The 5,480-nt window shown below is 26.3% G+C and overlaps 1 long non-coding RNA gene across 1 annotated transcript; it reads left to right on the forward strand.

The window, feature by feature from the left end:
• Nucleotides 1-2,247: 2,247 nt before the first annotated feature.
• On the forward strand, nucleotides 2,248-3,358 carry LOC114933147 (uncharacterized). Its single transcript, XR_003820027.2, has 3 exons — nucleotides 2,248-2,400; nucleotides 2,679-2,849; nucleotides 3,120-3,358. It is a non-coding gene; the product is annotated as an uncharacterized LOC114933147 (long non-coding RNA).
• Nucleotides 3,359-5,480: the final 2,122 nt, after the last annotated feature.

The following is a 5,480-nucleotide window of genomic DNA, read 5'->3' on the forward strand; positions in this document are numbered from 1 at the left end:
AATAATTTTAAAAGTATTGTATTGATAAAAAAATTTAATCAGATATATTTTTGTATTTATTTTGAAATATAATGTTAATAGTCATTTTGATAAAAATTAAAATATTCAACATAATAAAGAAACGAATAATATGGCTAGATCGCTTTTATTGTAAATAACAAAGATAGAGATCTATTGCTGTGAGAGTCAATATATAATGCTTAGCAAATTTGCCAAGATGAGGAACTATCTCAAATCGAGATTTATAAGTTCCTCTTCCTTCCTAAAAAACCTCCTAAAATTTCCTAAAATTAATATAGACGAGAAAAATATATCGGTCCGAAAAAGTCGCATAATAAAGAAAGTAGCATTTTTAAAAAATTTTAATGGTAAAAGTGAGGACGTTAGACATATTAACACTGTGTATCAATATTTACATTCCTGTAACAAATCATACATTTTCCGGCGACCTATTTTTGTTAATAATATTTTATATTCTTCGTACAGTTTTTGTTAAAATAATTCTTTTTATCCAGTAGTGCACGATCAACGATACAAAGCAGATATCATTATAGCCACGTCGAGCGAAGGTAATAACTGATTATAAAATTCTATCAAAAAACAATAGTTCATGTAATATTTGTGATAATTTTTATTAATTCTATCGAATACAAAATTAAATTTTAATAAAATCCTGAAAAAGTATACATAGTGATGGTTAACAAAGTCATGTTTCATCATCAAATAACTCACAAAAATTTTAGCAATTTTATTAAAATAATTTGTTACAAAATAAACTGTATTACAAAAGAATGAATTACAAAATATCAAAAAAGTTCTGTTATAATACTGACCCTAAAACCAAAAATATATTAAATATTAATAAATAACATAATTAAATTATAATTTTGTTTTTCTTTATTATTTATATGTATATCTATATTTTGTGTTGTTTGTGTTTACGTACATTTGTAAGTTTTAAACAGAATAGTATATGTATCATAACTAATGAAATAAACAAACAATTGAATAAGAAAATATATACCATTTTTTATATAACTGACAAAACCAAGGTCATTATTTAACATTTTTCAAAATCGCCATACGGCACAAAAAACTAAATGCTTCAAGCTAAATTTTGATATCTTAGAAGTTAAATTTACTTCAATACAATTGTGGGCAAGAAAGTGGTCGATTTGACGTGGAATGACCCATATATATATATATACTCGTATATATATGAGTCCAGAGTTGAGAAGTAACGCGTTACTTGTAACGTCGTTACCGTTACCGTTACTTTTTTCGGTAACGGTCATTACTTTTTTCTATCTGTAACGGTGACGGTAACGTCGTTACATTTTTACAATAAGGCTAACAAATTAGCCGTTACTTTTATCGTTATTTTTTAGTTCTCTCTGAGTTAATACTAAATTAATATATACTAAATAATAAAGATTACATGCAATAAATGCAAATAATTATTTAATATTAAAAAACGCTTTCTACATATAATTATACATTTTAATAGTAATAGGCTCTAGCATTACAAAAACCGAAAATGTAACGAAAAAGTAACGAATCGTTACTTTTTGAATAACGGTAATGATAACGCGTTAATTTTTATAAACGATAACGGTAACGCATTACTTTTATAGAGTAACGGTCGTAACTCTGTATGGGTCATATATATATATATACATATATATATATATATATATATATATATATATAATTTGTACAATTATGTGCATATAATTAACAAGCACAACGTTAAGATATTAATTCAAGTATTTATATTTTCACAATTCTGTGCAGATTATCAAATACTTTAGTCAATCTTTTAAGTTCTGATAACGATACTGCAACATCAAGCAGTAGTAATCAGCAGCCTTCTATACTTGGAACTCACGATGAAAATTTGTATTCTAATTTTGGTTTTGACAATTTATATCAAAAAGTGTGTCATTCAAAGTCTTCAACTAATGAGTAATTATTTACACTGCTTTCTTAATGTAACTTTTAAAATGGAATAATATGAAAGTATAATTATATTAACTATTTTGAAAATATACAGTTTGTTAATTATCTGTTTATCATCAAGTATCAACAGAAACCAATTGTTTGATATTATTTATAATATATATATATATATATATATATATATATATATATTATTTGTACTTAATAATTATGTGCATATAATTAACAAGGGAAACGTTAAGATATTAATTCAGGTATTTTCATTTTCACAATTCTGTGCAGATTATCAAATACTTTAAATTCTGGTAACAATACTGCAACATCAAGCAGTAATAATCAGCAGCCTTCTATACTTGGTACTCACGATGAGAATTATGATCCAAATTTTAATTCTTCCAATTTATTTGAAGAAGAGTGTCATTCAATGCTTTCAACAAATGAGTAATTATTTACACTGCTTTCTTAATGTAACTTTTAAAGTAGAATAATATAAAAGTATAATTATATTAACTATTTTGCGAATATACAGTTTGTTATTTATCTGTTTATCATCAAGTATCAACAGAAATCAATTGTTTGATATTATTTATAATATATATATATATATATATATATATATATATATATATTATTTGTACTTAATAATTATGTGCATAGAATTAACAAGCAAAACGTTAAGATATTAATTCAGGTATTTATATTTTCACAATTCTGTGCAGATTATCAAATACTTCAGGCAATGTTTTAAGTTCTGATAACGATACTGCAACATAAAGCAGTAATAATCAGCAGCTTTCTATACTTGGAATTTACGATGAGATTTCGTATTCTAATTTTGATTCTTACAATTTATGTGAAAAAGTGTGTCATTCAATGCTTTCAACTAATGAGTAATTATTTACACTTCTTTTTTAATGTAACTTTTAAAGTGGAATAATATGAAAGTATAATTATATTAACTATTTTGCGAATATACAGTTTGTTATTTATCTGTTTATCATCAAGTATCAACAGAAATCAATTGTTTGATATTATTTATAATATATATATATATATATATATATATATATTATTTGTACTTAATAATTATGTGCATATAATTAACAAGCAAAACGTTAAGATATTAATTCAAGTATTTATATTTTCAAAATTCTGTGCAGATTATCAAATACTTCAGGCAATCTTTTAAGTTCTGGTAACGATACTGCCACATCAAGCAGCTTTTATCAGTCAATCGTCAGTACTGACCTTACTGATTCTGAGGAATTTGTCGATTTGTGTGATAATGAAAGAGAAATGTAAAAGTTTATGGAGTGTGATAAAGAAGAAAGTTATTCATTTATTCCGTTTGATAAATATTAATGATTTATACTCTTTTCTCGGTGTAATATAAAGCGATATAACATGAAATTATAATTATATGAACTATTTTGCGAACATAGTTTGTTAATTATCAGGCGATTTGTTATCAAGTTGCTTTTTAAATTATTCATATTTATAATTTTTTTTACATTTATAATAAGACATTATTTATTATATAACATAAATTTATTATTGATTCTGCAAGAATAATATTATAAAAGTATTGTATTGACAAAATTTAAAATATTTAACCAGATATATTTTTGTATTTGTTTTAAAATATTGTTGATAATTATTTTGATAAGAATTGATATAAATTATTCAACATAATAAAGAAAATAGCATTTTTAAATAATTTTAATAGATTGATCATTTTAGTTTCTTCTAATTTAACATTTTAACCCCTTCAAAATTTGGTACAATCGTTTAACGCGCGCGCGTGTGTGTGTGTGTGTGTGTGTGTGCGTGTTTATGTGTGTGAGTGCATATTAAACTTTTTTTGCACAAAATAGAATTGCAATTTTTAATATTTTATTATCAAAGAATAATATAACTTTGCTTTGCGCGCGTAATTATATTTGATTAATTTTAACGAAAAGAAAAAAAAATTATATATATATATATATATATATATAATACATATATTTTTATAGTTATTTATTTATTTATATAGATTTAAATTTAAGTTATATAATTGCAATGTCATGCGCGCACATATTTCAGTAAAATTATATGATACAGTCATGAGATAAAATATCATCCAATGATATGCAATCATGTCGCAACTAAAGATTGTCTGTTTTTGTAACTTTGAACCTTTTATTCGCGCGTTTTTCGTAACCCGGACGTCTCGTTCGAGTAGATTAAATCTGAAAAAAAAAACCACGGCGAACGCATTACACCGTCAAAGCGCCTCACGAGAGATCCGACTCGTCATCAGACATCAGAAGTTGCGAGAGTTCAGCGCTTTTTGATCTGGAAAAAACTGGGGTCGGGAACACGCTGGGAATTCTGTGGCATCCCATTGTCACGGGGAGATCACGCGTGTGCGATGCGTGAGGGTAGAATGTAGCCTCCGGCCCGAGATACCGAATAATAGATATTAATACAAAAGCGGCGTGTGTGCCGTCGCGTTGAAAATTGATTGGACATGTACCACGTCGGTTGATAAGGTGGCCTTTCTCGTTTATACCGGATGTAATATACCTATATATTTACCTCGCGCACAAACGATGCGAACACGGAGAATAGATTGCAAGTAATTACTTCGCGCCTCCTCAGTCCTATCCGCTTTTACGGCACCGAGACGACGTGCATACGCAATTGTATTACCAAAAACTGTAAGTGCGACTCTATGTAGAACACTCGTTTATACGTCATTGCTCGTTTATACGACGATGCAATTTTATTACAATACTGTTGCACTTATAGAGAGGTATCTCAAGCTTAATATTTCTTAAAAAAGTCAAATTTCTAATAAATTGAAAGAAATTTATAAGGATGTGAATTTTTCGATGTTTTAATATGACTTTCTTTAATTTATAAATTTAATTCATAATTAAATTAAAAAATATATAAAAAGAAAATAAAGTTATATGATTTTTCAACTTTTTAAATTTTATTTTAAAGTTTAATTTCTTGTAACAACACACACACACACACAGATTTTTTATTTGACATTGAGTGAGGAAATTAAAAGATCTTGATTAAATTAATCTCCCGTTTACACACAACCCACACATGTTAGCGTGCTCTAAAATGTAACTTTATTACAATGTATTTATAGAAGTATTTCAAGCATTATTATTAATTCGTAAACAAATATAAAATATTTCGTCGATTTTTGAGAAAACATAAAGTATGATTTCTTATCAATTTTTAATAATTTTCTTTACAATTTAAAAATTTAAATTATTGGTTTAAAAAACAGATATAAATGATCTAATATTAAAAATTATAAGATATAAAACAAAAGTCTTGTCTTCTTTGTCTAATTCAAAAGAAAAATGTCACTGCAATCTAAGTAATCTAAATGATAAGATTTGACTTTAATCCAATCTATCTCGATCTTACTCTTAATCTTATTCGAATTTAAAATACCGGTTCCGAGGTGGAGACGAACGCCGGCGATCGTCTCATGACAGTCAGATGCGATGTGT

Source organism: Nylanderia fulva, unplaced genomic scaffold (genome assembly GCF_048542155.1).
Source record: "Nylanderia fulva isolate GAGA-0341 unplaced genomic scaffold, ASM4854215v1 Scaffold29, whole genome shotgun sequence".
NCBI classification, from domain to species: Eukaryota; Metazoa; Arthropoda; class Insecta; order Hymenoptera; family Formicidae; genus Nylanderia; species Nylanderia fulva.